The following is an 18,774-nucleotide window of genomic DNA, read 5'->3' on the forward strand; positions in this document are numbered from 1 at the left end:
TGACTGTGATCGTTTAAGCAGCTCATAACTGTTGGCTGGGAACTGTTTGGGCCAGAGAAATCTCTGGAAGCCTTTATTATTCTCTTTACCGCCCCTTGACTAAGAGCATGTTAAATTGACTTTGTTTTACCTTTCTTTTTTTCAAACCGTCAAAGATACTACTACTGTCCAACTGTGTGACACTCCTAGCTCACATCCCTCAGGTCTGCAGCATGCCTGGGACCAAATGAGTTGAAGGAAACAGGAAAAAGACTTGAACTCTCCCTTCTGCCTGTTACTATGAGACATGTAAGGTCACCGGCAGGCGAGAGGAAAGAGCTCTCGAGTTTGGTGAGGATTCGGCGGTATTGTCTAGGCAAGGCAGCTGCATGCCAGCAACATCTGCATTCACAGAGTAACCTTGCGAATGGGCCATGGTCCTATTCAGGGTTGTACTGTTACAAGCACCTGGGACACCCTGGATTTGAGTCCTCGTGTTTCCACTTGAAATCTCTGTCCACCTTTAGTGCCCTGGGTCCCATTTCTTTCTTCCTTTTTTTAAATTTTCAATTGACATTAACAATTCACACATGAGCAACAAACAGATATTGGAATTTAAGTCCATTGAAAGGTGTATTTTTTGTGTGTTTCGAAAGAAGAATTGTCTATACAAGGCTGGATGGAGATCCCAAACCCCCTTTATGCAATCTTTTAATCACAATTGAAGCCAGATGAAGCAAAATGAAACGAAAGGTGAAGTGTGGACTTACAGGGCACCATATTGTCAGAATTGAGATGTCCTGTCTTTTTACACAATAAACGAAGTGCTCTGTAAGTACCGTAAAAGTGACAAATACACACAGCCTGCATTCAGCAGCTCTAATTTTTTTCGTGTGGCGTCAGGACATCCGTAGGAATGTGATGTCACAGCTGCACATTCACCGCCTTCAGCCGTTCCCCCAGCACGGCCCACCCGTCATTCCGTTGCTGAGCTATCAACAACACGAGAAAGTGTCGAGGAAAGGCTGTTCAGTCGTTGGATGTCAGCTTCCTGACGTCAGTGCACAGGCTTCATTGTTATTTGTTAATATGTAATCATGGCACAGGCTTCCTAAAAATATTAATATAAGAGACCAGTGGCTAATGCCCAGGAAGCATCAGTTAGTTTACAGACCATTTTGATTAGCATTGCTGCTGGGTGCAGCTCTTCTCTCTCTCTCTCTCTCTCTCTCAATCTCGCTCATACTATGCTGACAAACACCACTACGCACGGATGCAAAACATGAGGTTGTTGGTTGTCTCCTGTCGTCAAGACCCTGTGGTTGGCCTGGCCGTGCGTCACTCAGAAAACAGTCGGCCAATCAGAATAGAGGCTCAATATTAGCCTGTCTAATATTAATTAGACAGGCCAAAATCGCCTCGTCCCTTTGCAGAGCTCCTGAAAGGAGAGCTATAAAACCATATTGAGATATTGTTTGGTCCTGAAGAAAACAACAAATATATCTTCTTAGTGATATCAAAACTTCAAATAAAACACCAGAAAGGTGTAAAATATGGCCCCTTTAAAGTCACCTATGACCACATTCCTCAAGGTGAGCACATACCTCATACACATTCTGACGTTTCTCTCTAGACAACACTTTCCAATTACATCACAGAACTGGCCCAATGAGTGTGTTGGCCGGTTTCAAGAGCTCCTTCTATCTCATCTGTGGTTCAAACAGTTCGGCTTCAGAGTCAAGCCATGCTGGAAACTTCAAAAGGGCTAAACTACTCCAGGGTCCACTCTCTCCCTCTCGCTCTCTGTCAAACTTTCTTCCTCCTCTACTCCCTCAGAAAGAGAGATCCCCTCGAGGGCACAGCACATGCAAAAGCAATAGAAGTAGTCTTCATTGTGCTCTATGTTAAAACTCACACATATCAAAAAACATCTTTTGTCTCACCTCCAAATTTACATCTTTACATTACAAACAATTTCAAAGTGGCAAATAAAAATGTGTGCCCAAGTGTGAGGTTGATTTGTTAAATCTTCAGTGTTTAGCCTCTGAGAAATGGTAAATGGACTTAGGTAACGCTTTTAAAGTCTTGTTGACCACTCAAAGTGCTTTACAGCGCAAGCAACATTCTGCCACTCGCACACATGTTCATACTGCACTACACGGCACTCTTCCTCTATCACACATCATTCACACACTGCTGGCACAGCTGTCTGGGGCAATTTAGGGGTTCAACCTCTTGCCCAAGGATACTACAGAATGCCACTGGAGGTATCAAACCACTGGTTAGTGGACGACCCGCTCAGAACGATCCTGGAGCCAGAGCCACATTGGAAGTGAAATGTTTCCTAAATGGGAAGTTATGTGCTCTGGTCAGTCGGTTATTCATGCATTACTTTGTTATTTAACATGAGTTGCGTCAAGCCGTCTAGCTCTGTGTCTCGGATGGTTCCCTCTCTGCCTCTTTTACTTGCATCTCACTTGCTGCCTCTTGTCTGGGTCTCGTTTGACAAATCATAGAGCATTTCGATGAGAGGCTGCTCCCCAGCCAAATAGTCCCGCCAGTCTGCACTATAGCTGGCTTCCTGCAGATATGTGACGACCTGAATGAAGATAAGATTAGGTGCAAGCGAATCAATCAAAGTGCAGACGACACCTTTCCTTACTGCATCAATATACATGAGGAAGGTTGTTTCATGAGAGTGTCTCCTGAACCCTGTGAGGAGAAGGTTGGAGTGTAGATTTATACTATGTTTTAATAACAAAACACTACCACACAAAACAAATAACTCAAGACGATAGTGAACATGAATGCAATCGCTCCTTTAAATTGACCTTTTGTGAATGCATTGTAGTTTTTCTTTAATTGTCTTGTACAGGAGAGGAGATGCTTTGGGATGTAGAAATACAATAGAAAATTCAATCGTACCTCCTTTATTTACAAATATATTTTTGGAGTTTTGCAGTACTTCTCACACAACAATCATTGACAATCATTTCACTCTTCCGAGGAGCAAAATACACAAAGACTCTCATGGCCAAATCTCAGATGATGAAAGCCTGGCACGCAGGTGGCATCAATCCCTCATGAGGCGTTCTTTCCGACTGCTTGCTCTGGTGGCAACAGTCGCCTCCGTCCCCTGAGACACGATGTGACAACTTCTTCACTCCCTTTCCTCTCTTTGTTTTCTCTGTTGTTTAATTACCCTCAGCTGTCATTAGTCCTCTTTGTTTCTTCATGAATAAGGCAAAAAAAGAAAAAAGAAAAAAAATTAATCGCCTATTGCAATGCTGTATGCAAATCTTTGCTCAGACCCCGTTAAGCCGATGAGAGATGTGATAGCGGAAGAGAAGAGTAATTGGAGACAGATGTTGGAGAGACGGATCATCTGAGACGGATCAGTGAGCCAAAACTAAGATGCCACCCTTAATAGAATCTGGCAGAAAAATTATTATTTCTCTCTGTTTCCTTTGTTCAACTTATTCATGGTGAAGTCCTGTGTTGCATTTGCTTGCCTCTGAATGAATCATTCCAATTTTCTCATGTGTCCACGTACACTTGTTGTCTCCTTCAGTTTTTCTTGCTCTCACATATGATGTGTGTGATGTGTGACTAACACCAAGGAGGGATCAGCCACTTACTGGGTGTCTTCCCCGCTTGTGCCCTGTTGCCCGGCAACACAGAACCAACAGTGGGACCTAAACAGTCTACAATACAAAGTAGCATGAAACATGTTCCCTGTGTTTTACATCCCATGACCTGCAGTGCTTTTTAATCATGTACAATTATTCTTTTAATATTCTGATATAGAATATCCTACCTATTTTAGAAACAAAGTAAATTGAGCATATTGTAAACGTAGCTGAGGTAGCTAGCTCAGTTGCTGGTGAAATCATGTGGCCTATATTCAATATGGACTCATTCCAGGACAAACTTATAAATGCAACCTCAACAAAGGGACATGAGATTTGCAAGCCATAAGGAGGATATAAAGATATAAACTGCAAATGAAAAGGAGCAAGTTCCAATTAAATTTTCTAATTTGCAAACAAAATTAAAGAGCAGCCCTCATCTCTGTTAAATCTTAGTATTTGTGCTCTGAACAGCCTTTTTTAATTGTAAGACATTCTCTCCCCTGTCTGGAAATCATTAATTTGACATTTATATTGATGAGTTGTTTTTGTTATGTTAGCTTTTATTGTGTGCCTTTATTGAAAACCTTGTCTGGGAACTGAAGTCCTCCCACAGGACAATAATATTTCACCTAAATCTACTCTGCTTGAAGCTGTGTGATGTGTAACCATCATTCATTGTTCAGAAGACGACATCTGGAGTAGAAACTTTACCATAGTTATTTAAAGGAGCTTCCTAAACCTTACCACAGAAGTATAGTTAAGTAGTGTGAAAGTAATACGGTGTGACAGTTGCACACTTTGTACATCATTATCTGCACTAACTAGCTGGTGTGGTACTTTGAACATAATCCAGCTAGTAAATGTATTTGCTCTTGCAGTTCATTTGTATATAGAAACATAATTTGCAGGAGACACAATTATGCATGTGGGAGAAAAAAAAGAAAATCAACAACAACAATGAAACGGTTAAGATGGTCAGGAGGGTGACTGGGCAAGAGAATTAGAAGTCGTGCAGTGTAGCTGTGAAAGCAGTGCAATGTATAAACAGTTTGTCAGTAAATAAATGCAACAATTCCTCAAGACTTAAGACAAGGTTCTTTACTCTGTGTTGTCAGATGACCCTGGTCTGAACACTGCTCGCATAAGCCGTGGCTCGCAGCGTTGTTCTCATATATTCTGGTCCACCAATAACAACTTCCATCAAATGACAACAGGATGATTTGTTGCTGTGTAATCCACTCATTAACTCCCTACTGCTATAACTTTTAACCAATCAGATGACAGCACCACAGTCACCCACTGGTGTGTAGCTCTGCTTGGCAAAAGCGTAAAAGTCAGCGTACATCACTGTCATCCACACAACAGGGCAGCCAAAAGCTACAGGAAACAGACACAGATTGACAGAGATACAAAGAAAGAGAAGCGAAATCTCCCCATGCACGGATGGCTCTGTAAGGCTTAATCTAAGAGTCATAAACATATCAATAAGCTCTCTGACAGCTGGAAAATTCATCATTATTAATATAAAAAGGGGGCCTTGAAAACATAAACCACACAAAGCTACAATCTCGATATAGACACAAAGCAAACCTTTCATGCAGGGAACCTACATATGTGCTTTCAGGGTGAAATACAGAGATGAAAGTGGTCCAGTGAGCTTTCCATCACCCGTTCTCCCTGTGGTGCCAGTTCATTGAATAAGTGTGTTTTTTGAAACACTCTCTCTCTCTCTCTCTCTCTCGTATATACCCTCTGCAGGGTAACCAAGAGCAAAACAAAGATCCTCTCAGGTGTCGTACTCTCTCACCTCAACCATCCCCACTGCTGATGTGAAATCTATCTGATTCCTTTTCTGGTTTCTTTTCGCCATGTTAGAGGTGAGAAAGGACGTGATCCTTCAAGTCAACCTTAACGTCCGTCTGTCCATCCGACTATCCAGTTCCATCCCTTTATCAATGAGCACGTCCTACCCCATTGGGTCTGCCCCTTTGTTGGCATCCACTCAATCATGGTCAGTGGTCACACTAAATGTGTGAACCGTGTCTGCCACCTTGCTCCTCTCCATGAGGAGGATCAGTGACTGATGTCAAGGTTATTATGGATTACTGAGCTGCTCACCCTGACAAGACCAATGAGACCAGACACCCATCCTCATTTGGTAGCTGGTAAATCTCTGCACTGTGTTCACTCCGAACATTTCCTGGCCACTGGTCGGGGTCATAAAGAAAACAAGTTTTGCTGTGTGGCTTTTATCTTTTGTTTTTAACTGTCACAGTCAAGCAAGTCTCAACCTTTCTCTTCTTGTGGAACTACACTTGAGGGACCTTAAATGTCCCAATTACACTTTTTGCATGTGAGGAAGGTAAGCGTTAAAACATTTTCAGAAAAGCACCCACAGAAAATGCTATGTCCTGATTTGGAGAGCACAGCAAATCTTTGACAAAGACTAACCATGGCCTTGGGCTGCGAAGTTTATCGTTTATCCTGACTGCATCCCAACCCATCCAAAGTCAACAAGTTTCAACCTGAATTACCATAAAGGACATTTGACTCTACCCTCTGATATGATCCATATGTGCATCCCCTGAAATACCCCGTGAACATAAGGCAGCTATGATAATAAACATGTGGAATGCGCCAGCAGCAGTGTGCCTTCATCATCAATAACAAACCTGTTATTGATTAGGTTGAAGAAAAGATGGTGGTTTAGGTTAAGATAAGTACCACAAGGCTAAAGGACTTTCATCGTCATGGTTACAGTAACATGTACAAAGTTAAGGTTGTGAAATTGTCATGAATAAAACAAACAGAGGAGTCATGTGTTTAGTTGCCATTGCTACTAGGTCACCCATGTTTGCTCTCACCATAATGACTACAGCCACCAGAGGTCGCCTAACGATGAAACCCAACCATGGGCTGCAATAAGCAGCTTTCTTTTATTTTTTACTGCAGAACAGTCTCTCTAAAGCACCTCTGGGATTATGGTCCAGGAAAGATAAAATTATAACGTACCACTGTGATGTCACAAAGGTCAACACTCTGCAGACACCATTTCAAGACAGGATCCTGAAAGTCTTGTGCCAATTTTACATCTTCGCTGCCGAAGCCATTCAGAGAATATTTAGGGCTGATTAAATGCAGGCTGCACAGTTTGACCCACCAGTGAGAAGCTGCCAGCCTTCCTAAATTAAGTTCATTAGCATTGGTTTCAGTGGTGAGGTTTGGTGCCAAATGGTCTAAGTAGACAAAGGCCCTCAACAGCACCATGGAATAATTGCTTGGAACAACAACTGGCACACATTGCAGACAAGTTCTGTGCATTTTAGTATACATTCCTATTCCTAAAACTTGCATTTGATAATATGGAAGCACCACAGTCAGATTTGGGGGGAGCTTTTAATTGGAACCATGGGAAAGAAAGTTACGGAGGCAAGGAGAGGAAATGATGACTGATACACTCAGATGCTTTTCCAGGAACACATTCAGGTGCACGAGTGCTCTCACACCAACAGTCACTTCAGCTTCATGTGCTCCTGAGAGTAATTAAATGGAGTGACTTTGTTCTCAAAAGTTGCTATTTATCACAGCATAATTTGAATTCCAGTCCAAAGTTCACCTGCAGGAGCTGAAAATCCTCAGTGCTTGAATGTCAGTCAGACTAAGACAGAAGATCTGACACCATGAGAGCACAACATCACTTTTTTTTCAGTTAGCAGGCGGACTGACATACGGTGCCAATATTACACGACAGCACTGTTAATATGAGTGGTTCTGCTGCCGCACTCACACAAATTTAATGAACAGCTGGTGTTTGCTGGAGAGAATCTCCCAGATCATGTTGGTCAAAAGAATCTGACGTAATTTCAAAAGCTTCTGCTTCTGTAATGCTGCTTGGCAGTTCTACATTCACCGTTTTTGGCCGCTCTGACCCAAAAGTTACTGTAAAAGTCTAAAAAAAAAGTGTAAAAGCTGAGAGTGGAAATATTTTGTGTGTCTTGAGTCATTCTGTCAATACAGACACGTCAGATCATACACCAGGTTACCCAGAGTTCTTTCAGTGATGATTATGGTTCACAGAACCCTGTCCCGCAGTTCATCTCAGACATGAGCGGAATGTTAACATCATCCCAGAAATCATTCTGCCCTCACAGGCTGTAGATATACTTGGAGGCTCATGTGTGTGTGTGTGTGTGTGTGTGTGTGTGTGTGCGCACACATTCATGCATTGGATTCTCTTCAATCTGGGCTGTGACCCAGACACCAGGGGTTATTCCACCACAGTCAGATTTGACTGCTAAGTTTCAAGACACAACTGAAAATCTTCTCTCTCGCTTTTCTTTCTGGGGAGGCTGTGGTAAACAGTTCTTGTGTTGTATCGGAGGACAAAAAAACAAATGTGTCCAGAGAGGACGTTGGGTGATTAGTTCAGGTAAAACAACAGAAAAGGCACACTCTTATCGACATGAAGGGCAGAGGTGTTCAACACAAAAGCTACAAGAAATAAAAATAAACATTTTGTGTTAATGGGATCCTTAATGCTGTGTGCTTACAAGAGAAGCTTTATAGATGTGGTGCAGTGTGAGCAAGCCTTCAGCTCAACGGTCTCACTCGAGAAAAAAGCTGTTCTATTTAGTCTCAGACAGATTTTTAATTCGCCCACTAACTGCAAATCATTAATTTCTTAGAGTGTTTCCATTAATATTCTGACCAATTATTATGGTGCTCAGATGGATCTCTCTCATCTTTTCATGAGCTGCTTTCAAGTTTTTAGGGAGGCATTATTGGTGTTAGGACGTCCAAAGTTTTATATATATATATACACAGTATATATATGCAAAGGACATCTGCATAAATTTGAGCCATTTTAATGATTCAAGACTTCACAGTCTTGAACAATGGTGGGTGGTGCCGGATGGTTTTAAGGGGCTTCAGTTCAACATGAATGACAACATATCACACTTCTACAGCGTGAATAAGGGAATAAAAATAGCATGGAAAATGTAACATAAATTGTTATTAATGTTTCTGTGAGCATGGAAGAATGCAAACGTACATTTAGAACACACAATAACATTTTTGTACTAAAAAGGTCCAATTTCATATTTCTGATCCAAAATCTTGCATCTATTCAATATGTTTATAACATTTTAATTGTTGGATTATTATGTTTTACTCACAAATGTCTTTCTCCGTCAGTTATTTGATATATAGTTCTTGCTACCACTCTTAATTTTTGGCTTTCCAACCAATGTAAAGCAGTTGCACTGAATATTGCAGTGTTCGTGCGCTTCCTCTCAGTTTGAAGAACATCCTGAGGCTGGCTGACGAGGTCGCATGGGGAAATTATGGGAAGTGTTGTGCAGTGTTACATCTTTTAAATAAGTGAGAATGGATCGCAGATCTCATTATTGATTATAGCTCCACGGGCTTCAGCTCTGCTCTCCCAGGCTTTCTTTATCCCGTGTTGCTTTAAAGGAACCTCTGACTTTATTTTTTCCTTTGCTACCACTACCGTTCCTTTGTAAGTCTCTCTCCCAAAACCCCTCTCCCTTCCGGCTCCTTTACGCATTCTTCCTGGCTGTCTCCCTAGTTCTCCAGACTGTGATGCATGGCTGTCCGTGTTTTCCAAAAGTCCATTAGTCGCTGGCACTGGGCCGCCTCCGCTCCCACAGACAGAGATAAAAGTGCAGAGCATGGCTGCTCAGCAAGCCGCATGGCTGCTCAGCAAGCCGCATGAAAATGAGAGAAAAGTTCGAGAGCATGCAAGAGAGAGAGATACATTGACACTGTCCAGAAGCCCATGAGCAAAGGGGTGGAGAAGAGAAGAAAGGCAAGGTGTAGGAAAGGGGGAGATGGGGAATAAAAGACAAAAATCCTAAAGCATTCACAAGAACAGAACTAAGAGAAGGTAGAAAGAAGGAAAAATGACAGAAAGAGGGCAGAAGATATGGGAAAGATAATGTTGACAGAGGGAAAGGGTTTATATTAAGAATAAAAGTAGTGAAGACAAACAAAGACCTTAGCTGTATAGCTGAAGGGTGCAACAGAGGAGGGAGGGAGGCAGAATGAGAAATGGAATCGGCTGAGGGTGAGGTGTGGATAACAAAGTGGGGTCAGTTGTAACAAGATATCCCACCATCAAAACAATGTATATCATGCCTTCTTCTTCTCTTGTTTTCAAGTCCCTCCAGCCCCTATTTCCTCACCGTAATTTATCTATAATCCAGTAATTGAAACTGCCTCTCCCTCCTTAAAACCAAAAATACAGAGGGGTGTTACAGTGATTCACACAAATTTACTTATCCTGTTTTCATCTTGGAAATCAAGATGTTGTCTAACGGTTCGCTTTAGGTCACAGAGCTGGCTAGAAATGACTCGATGAAAAAAGTGCCTAAAAAGTTTCCCCCCCCTCTTTTTTTGTTCAGCAGGGCCATTTGGCCCTTTGATTAATGTTGTTGTCTAACTTAAGCAACTTTGCTCTTTATGTTTCTAATGGCCTAATTGCTTTTGTACTCCTCCATATTTCTCTCTGCCAATCTGTGAGTGCATTGGAATCTCCTTCAGGCCTGTAAATGTATCAATGATTTGTATCTTTGTATTTTGTACTTAAGTAATAGAATTAAAAAAGAATCCAAGAAAAAAAAAACAATCTCTTGCATAAAGAGAGCATGCTAAATGATGTTAATTGCATTACCAACGGTCCCATAATTATTTTTACGTGTATGTGTTTGATTACCTTTTGGTATTTGTCTGCTTACTTTATCAGGGCTAAATATGTGCCTATTCGATTGTTCTACATTTCTATATATAGAAAACAATCACACAAACACAATGTTAATCTACCTTCTCTTCTGGGTCATTAAGGTGAGCTGTCTCATTAAGGGTGAAAAGGATATCGTTAAGGCCACAAAGTTCATTACTGGAGGTGTTTTATTAAGAAAGTAATCAGAGCCAAACTAATGATTTTAAATCATACAGAATGACAGAGTCAGACTGAACCTCTGATCAGTCATCCCATCCCTTGCTTTGTTTGTGTACGCCAAGTGGCAACCCACCATGATGTCATGGTGCTTGTGAACTGCTGTTTTGAAGCCTCGAGTTAAGCATTTTGGCCAGCGCCATCTTGTTTAAAAAAAAAACAGAAGTAACCATATTTGGAGGACCGGGGGCTGGGGCCTGACTGAGAGCTCATCCACTGCACGTCCTACTTGCTGTCAATTGCAAAGCATCCACTCCCCACAATGTGCTTTATCATCTATTTTACTCTAAATGGGACCATGGTTTACAAAGTGAACATCATGTTGTATTGAAGAAGACTTGCAATGACGTGCAATAAATCCTGGGACAACTTAGGCTGGGAAGTATCCACCCATACGATGGCCCGTTGCTCGGGAATGGAATGATGCATTTGTCGGTCGCGTTTGAAGGGGTCCTCGAAAGGGAACAGTCGAGTTGCACCGATGTAACACAGGAGGCGGCCCCTGAATTGGGACATCCCTATTAAAACCATAAACTACCCTGCCGATGGATGGATGTAAGACATATGTTTTTTACTAAGAAATAAAAGTTTTACTTCGGACCAACTAGATGATGATAGTTTGGTTATGGCCCAGACTACTATTTGAGCACTTTTAGTCAAGAACTAGGCCATATCATTGAGAATAGAGCAAAAATCATATCATTTATAACAGAACTGTGTATTCTTTTCTAGAAATGTTTCACATCTCTTTGTTCTTTTGTGGTAGAATATCATTGGAAGCTCTGTGTACTTTTCCCCTTTCCTCGCATCTTGTTTACTTTCTCAGTAGCCAAAGATGTGTTTTTTTTTTTACATTTTCATAATCAATCTTTAGAGGAAGTACAACGATAGCAGTATGTTCCAGCAGTAATATTCCATCCTCCAGTCTTAGTTTATCTCAGTGAGACTACAGGCTATTGATACAGCGATATTTGCTTGTACACGCACACACACACACACACACACACACACACACACACACACACACATGCAATTACGCAGCAAATTGAATGCTGTCTTAATCACTTGACAGATTTCCTTGTTAGCTGCTATAATTATAATCAATGCAAATGTATAGCGCAGAGCAAAGGGGAATTAGAGAAAAACAAATTTTGAGAGGACAGAAAGAGGCCAGGAGATGAACATATGAAAGGAGAAACTAATAAAACTAATAGTAAAACGAATCTCATGAATTTTGGCAGGTTGAAGAGAGAGAAACAGATAATAAGAAAATTAGGTTACACAATAAGATGTGGGTAGGAAATATACATAGACAGATAAAAATAATAATTCCTTTCTTTCCTCTGTTCATTTTAGGCAAAAACGTATTATCGCCTATACTTCCTTCTCCTTCTCTTCTCTCCATCTTTTACCTTGACTCTAGTCTGATTTGTCACGTCGTTTTAATCAGTCTCCATATTTGACAATCTATCTTTCTCTATTTTTCCGTGATATAATACGCCGCCTATCATTCCCTTATTCCAAACTCGTACAATCTGTGGCATCTCCTTTCTTTAATACAGAGGATAAATCCTCCTCTATGTCCTCCTCCTGTAGCCCATTTCTCTTTTTATCTGCTCTCCCCGAATCTGAATCACAACACAGAAACACTGTCATCACACAGGCAGAGAACTGTTACAGCATGGAAATATGTTTGCTGTTTGGGCTTGTGGAGTTGAATCCTAATGAGTTATCAGACTCTGCAGGAAAAAAAAAAAATGTCTTCCTCGTTCTACTGTCAGGGTGATTTGCACTACTAGAAAATAGAAAAATAAGAGAACCCAGGAGCCGAAAAGACATTTTTCTGGTCCTTGCAGTGGCTCGGTTATCACAGAGGATATTGCAGCAGTCGCACTCAGTGACAGACATATATCAAGCCAGCTCATGCTCTGCAGAGATTTCATTCAAATCTAATAAAATACATGAAAAATCATTTAAATGTGATGTTCATTTTCAAAGAAAATCAAATGATCTTGCCACGGCTCCTCTGTTCCTGCACCATGTCATTGCATTGTCTCACACCAGCATCATCACTGCTGAGTATTAAAGGCAAAAGAATAATGATCCATGGAGGGAAATTAAAGAGGGGAAGAAGGAAGCACAGGAAGGATATTGTATGTCAGTAGGCATTTTGTAAGGGATACGTGCCGCATTGCTGTGGGCAACCTTGACACCTGAAAGCTTTGTTCATGAAAAGTCGAACTCAGTCTCTTAACAACAAAGACAGAGAGGGAGAGAGAGAAAGAGAGAAAGAGAGAGAGAAGAGAGAGAGAGAGCACTCCAAACTCAGACATCTGTCACCTGAAAACAATTGGGCCACCCTGCTCGGTAACCTTGGTAACTCCCTGACCAATGGTTAGTTTGCAAGAGGTCCTTCAGGAACTGTCTGTGACACACGCACGCGCACACACACACACACACACGCTGTGAGGCAGCCGGGGTCCAGGTTCACTGGCGCTCGGTTCGAACATCACATTCATGAGGCTTCGCCTCACGATGCTTTACAGGCTGACGAGGACAGAGGTAAAGCTTGGAGACGGTAGCATGTCGGGTTGGAACCTTAATACATTTCTACATGATTTCCCCCCCTAATTTTTTCCATTTGCGAAAGCGACAGCTGGATGGAGAGATGGAGGAGGTGGAAGGAGAAATGAAGGGAGAGGACATACAGTATATATAAGCTGTGGAAGACACCGTCGCTCACCAGTCTCCCATGCTGTTCTTCCTGAAGCTCTCTCTCTCTCTCTCTGCTGTGTTTACTTCCTCTCGATCAATCCATCCATTAATCTCCCTCCACACTGCCATCATCATTCTCACCAACCTTTCCTATTTCTCTCTCCTCTGTTTTTTCTATCTGCCTTTCTTTATCACTCTCACGACTTGTATTAGTCATTCCTCTCCTTCCTTCGGTCTGTCCTTCCATCCAAACACTTTTCACTCCCTCTCTAGTGTTTTTTTTTTTGTTCAGGGTTTCCCTACCATTCTGCCTTTTAACCTAATGTAAGGTTCAACTAATGAAGGTTTACAGAAAGGAAGAAATATGACTGGGCCACTTTACGCGTCATTGTCACAGAAGGAGAAGCCACATTTGTAGTCAGACAAATTCAGCCTCTCTCTGTCTGGCTCTCTAAATCTCGTCTCTGATGTGTAATTAGGTGTTCTTTTCATTTGATGGCGTTTAGCTTCACTCATTAATGTCCCTAATCGTCCATCACAGCAAGAAGAAAACAAATAATTTATGTATTAGTAAAACACGGTCTTAGAATCCACCCATACCCGATCTGCCTCCCTGTGCTTGTTCCCTTCAACCCCTTGTCTTTTGTAGCAAATCTTTCATTTTCCATTCATACATTACGACTCCATCCTTCCTTATTCTTGCTCTTCTTTCTTGTTATTTCTCACCCCCCTTCAGTCACTCCCTGTATTGCAGCCCCTCTCTCCTCCCTTACCACTCTCTTTCCCCCTTCCTAAATATCCCAATGATCCTCTTCCTACTCCCTGAGCACTCATTCCCCATCCATATCATCTTCTCCACCCTCCATCTCTCCTCTGCTTTGTCTCAATTGTCCTCCAGAGGACTATGATGGCTTCACTCAGGGCTGACAGATCCAAACAGGTCTTGGTTGATTTACCATCAGCTCTATCTGGTGGAGGAGTCACCATAATCGTAATCATCATCACTGTGATCATTAGGCTTACAGGCAAAGTCGTATACTGTATTATACAACTCCTTACTTCCAGTGTCAAGATAAATTTGTCAGAGGTTAAGAAATAATGGTAACTTTTACCTTATTTTCTTGAGTCATTATACTGAATGGAGTCATTAAGTGAAGGGAGACGGGCTTGTTAGATAATTGAGTTCAGCATGTGCGGGACAAGTGTAGAAATTTGCCATTATCAGTAATATTACAGCTATTACATGTAAAACTGGCAGGTGTGAGAAGGAGTTTCAGTAAAACATTGTCAACAAAAACATTGTCAACAACTAAACCTAATCCCATAAAAAAATGAAATCAATGTGCCAAATTTGTTATGAGATTAAATCACCCCGACATTTTGGACAGTAGCATATGCATTATGCCTGAACTATATTGAAATTGAATATAAGTGATAATACAACACGAATGAACCCTTGACGCTTCGGTTGATTGGTGCGACCTTATCAGCTGAACGGGTCAGATCCATTCCACCATGGTAATACATCAAAACAAATTTGAAATTCAAATTCAAGAAATGGGTCTTTCACTTGGAGTTTCACGAGTGACAGCAGAAATGCTTAAGTGCTTTGGCTTAGGTAAATGTCCTCCATACGGTATTACCCAAATGTGTACATATGTATGAGCCATTTAACTTCACACTCTAACACACCAGCCTGCCGTCTTTTCCTCCTCCTGTACCTCAGCCTTGATTGGCCATTTGATACATGCATGAGTGAAACTCAGAATTATCCATATTTTGCCAAAAGCTTAATTTTCCTATCCAAAGCTGTTCAGCTCAGGGTAAGGTCGGAAGGACAGTCAATGTTCTCTGCTGCCATATTTACCCAGTGTTCATGTGTCTTTGCTGAGGAATCGGACTTCTACCCTTGGTTTCATTCAACGTTGCAGCAAAAAAAAAGCTGCCATCAATATGAGACTCGGGAGTAATGATAATATATATTGTGCAAGGACATTGGGGAAAGGCCACATTTTCTAAATTGAAACCGGCAGCAAAAGGCATACAGACAGGAATTCACTCAAACTGTCAATCCACTCAACTTTAAAATCACTCAGCAGTCATCAGAGACACTCGAGGCCTGACTGAGAGTAGCCGTCATATATTCACACAGGGACACTTGCATCAACTGAATCAGGTGTGAGTGTGTGTGTGTGTGCGTGTGTGTGTGTGTGTGTGTTGGCATAAATGAGGGTAAGCGTGCAAATGTGAAGGTTTTAGTGGTTCGTATGTTCAGCTAAAGTGTGTATGGCACATATGAAGTATATGGATGATCTTCAGAACCTAAAAGCAACTCAGTGAGACATATGTCAAATCCCCATTCCTTTGAAAGTTATAATCTACTCTGGCATCAGCTGAAATTAGTCATGACCTGATTTGATACTCGGAAACACTTGATGGTACGGGCATACTAGTTTAATAGTATGTGAATAACGCAATGAGAAAAAATTTATGTTTATAAAAACGCCGAAGTAGTACATGCGACCATGTCTATTTTCACTATGATGCTTGATGTTATTAGCCAGGTCAGTGATTTACCAAAAGTTGCAGTCTAGGGCGTTAAACAGTCAGGTATTTAAGAGGGTAATTAATCTTTAATTAATATATGTCATTACTTTCACTTTTTAAGTCTAGACAGAATTCAAATGCTGGGTTGTCAGGCTCTCCTCTTGTTAAAAGGCTTGCCTAACATCACACACACACACACACACAAAAACGACTGGGAGGAAATAAAAACAAAAAAAAGAAGATTTATATTCCTCTGGAGACCGTGCAGGAGTAAACGGAGACCACCACAGTTGAGGAACACGTTGCCTTAAACGATGATGCCATTATGTGAAATACTGACATACAGCACGCTTGTCTTTGATATCATGTGTGACACCAAGTTAATGAGAAATCAGGTCTGAGGTGTACCCACCCTTAATTTATTGAGTGCCTTGATCATTGACTGAAATGTGAGGGAAACATATATTATGCTGTGACGGGACTCACCCCGCATAGCTTGCCTGGCTTTGTGTGTGTGTGTGTCCGTGTGTTTGTGAATCAAGCATACTTGTTATGGACATGCAAATATGTGTTTGTGTGTGCATGTGAGTGTTCCCACACGTACAAGCATCACTGTGTGTGTGTGTGTGTGTGTGTGTGTGTGTGTGTGTTTGTGATACCACAGACAGCTCAGATACTGACCTATTCTGACATATAATATTATTCCTCTGCAGGGGATCAAAACTGAAAAAGGAGAAAATCCATAGTGCACAGGAGACAATGGTGGCAGAGAGCAGTAAGAGGTTTATTGTGAAAGAGAAAAGGCCTGAGAGAAAGAGAGAGAGAGAGCAGCATAAGGAAAGAGAGGAAGAGAGAGGCCATGTCATTGAGGGAGGAAATAAATCAAGTTCCCAAACTCACAAGAATCAAATAAATGAAAGGGACTGGATTGAGGAAGACACACATATACAAATAAATCAAATGCCAGAGATAGAGAACAAAAGATGTCTGAATCTGACTCAAAGGGTCTGGTAATAACATCATGGCCTTCCATATAGCCTCCAGCTTAAAAATACTATTCCAGGTACCGTTCACCGGCCTCCACAAATACTTAATAAAAAAGTAATAACAGATTCAAAGTCTCCATTTTTGATAGAACCTTTTAGCTGATCGTTTTCAGTTTTCTTGCTCTTAGGTGTTTTACAGTGAACTGAAACTTAGTTATATATCTCTATTAAAAGACTTTGTGAAAAGCAGCAGAGAACAAGAGATCATTTAACAGCTGAGAACTCTTTCTTTCCTCTAAGTAACAAGCTTCAATTGCCTTCAGCAATTTTCTGTGATATTAGGCATTGAGTACAATGAGGCGAATATTACCAGTATTTGACAGTGTGATTTAAATAGAATTTGGTTTTATTAGAGTTTAATTTGTGGTTCAAACAAGGCGGCAGCGTCTCTGAAGGAAACATCAGATTGAGTCAAGGCACCTCAGAAGGAGGATCAGGCATTAAAGAACCACTAGAGTGCACCATGTAGCCCTTACCAAGAAGCAGAGGACTACGAGACTGTAAGTGACAGTATGACAGAGGGGTGTTCGGAAAATGAAAAGAAAGAAAAAAAGTAAAGAGAGGCGAAAAAAGAAATGGGGTTGAAGTTAGGAAGGAAAGGACGAAAGAAGAAAAGAGAAAAAAAAATACTCTATTAAAGAGAGAAAGGACAAGAGTCATAGGGGAATCTCTGCTTCTCTCTCACTGCTGCTGTGCTGTGCTGTGCTCGCTGCCACTCCGGAGGCGTCAACTCTGTCACGTAGAATCTACCCATGAAAACAGATCCTCTCTCCATCCTGCTTATGAGCCCACCCTTCATCCACTTCTGTCCGCTCCCAGCCTGCCATCGAAAAATCGCCCTTTGGCATATAGTATGACGTCAGCATCGCAGAGCGTTAGGTCTCAGTCGCTGATCAAAGAACCATGCGCCCTTTAACATCTTCAGCATAGCTTCTGCATATCAGTAGATATGACATATTTAATGTATTGTAGCCTTATTGTAAGACAGCAGGATGTCTCCTGCTGCCTTAACTCAGTTTTTCTGCTGACACATAAGGATATTAAAAATAAATTGATTACAAATTACTCATCACTTTTACTAAACAATGTTGTGCCAAGCTCACTTGTGTAGACAGGGTTAGTAAAGCATCGGACCTGCCCCTGCACCTGAAGTCGCATCAACCCAGTCTATTAGCAGCCAGTGTACTTTAAAGTTCCAAGAAAACATACGGTGCCTCTGGCCATGTTCTCACCGTGAGCAAACAGATTGTGTCAGCTCCACATCACAGAGCAGGCTCAAGTTGTTCCCTTAGCATTACCGGTGTTATGATACCTCAGTCAACTGTTAGCTGCTGTTTGGTGGCTGTGATGTAGCCCTGATGTACTGTAAACAAAGACCCCTCCCCAATATCATATATGACAGATGTGATGGCACATTTTAAAATGGTTTGAACTGGACAGTCTATGCGGCAATGTCAACGGACTACAATGCGATGACATCATTCAGCACCGCACTTTTTATTGCTCAGAATTGAGCAGTCTTGCAGCAGAAACTTTCAAATTGTCACTCACCACATCAAGATGCATCGCGCCAAGACGTCTACTTTAGTTCTCAAAATGGCCGAGTTTCAGGATTGTTAAAAAATCCTTCAAGCAATGTGATTAATTCAATTTGTGCATACTTTCTATGTGCTTTCAAAGATGTGACACCTAATTCAATGTATTAGAATTTAGTAAGTCAAATATTAAAGATGTGTAATATTCATCATGCTGGAGCTAACATGACTTTAACATTATTAAGACTTATTATTATTATTTGCTTACTCATTACATGCCTCTTTAGTTCAATCAGAGGATCCATGTGCTTTGTAATGTCGCTGGTGTAATTTCATATGTA

The 18,774-nt window shown here is 41.3% G+C and overlaps 1 protein-coding gene across 3 annotated transcripts in view; it reads right to left on the minus strand.

The window, feature by feature from the left end:
* grid2 (glutamate receptor, ionotropic, delta 2) overlaps nt 1–18,774 on the minus strand; it is a 434,177-nt gene that overhangs the window by 34,816 nt on the left and 380,587 nt on the right. The window lies entirely within an intron of this gene.

The sequence above is a fragment of the Scophthalmus maximus genome, chromosome 19 (genome assembly GCF_022379125.1).
Source record: "Scophthalmus maximus strain ysfricsl-2021 chromosome 19, ASM2237912v1, whole genome shotgun sequence".
In the NCBI taxonomy this organism is placed as follows: domain Eukaryota; kingdom Metazoa; phylum Chordata; class Actinopteri; order Pleuronectiformes; family Scophthalmidae; genus Scophthalmus; species Scophthalmus maximus.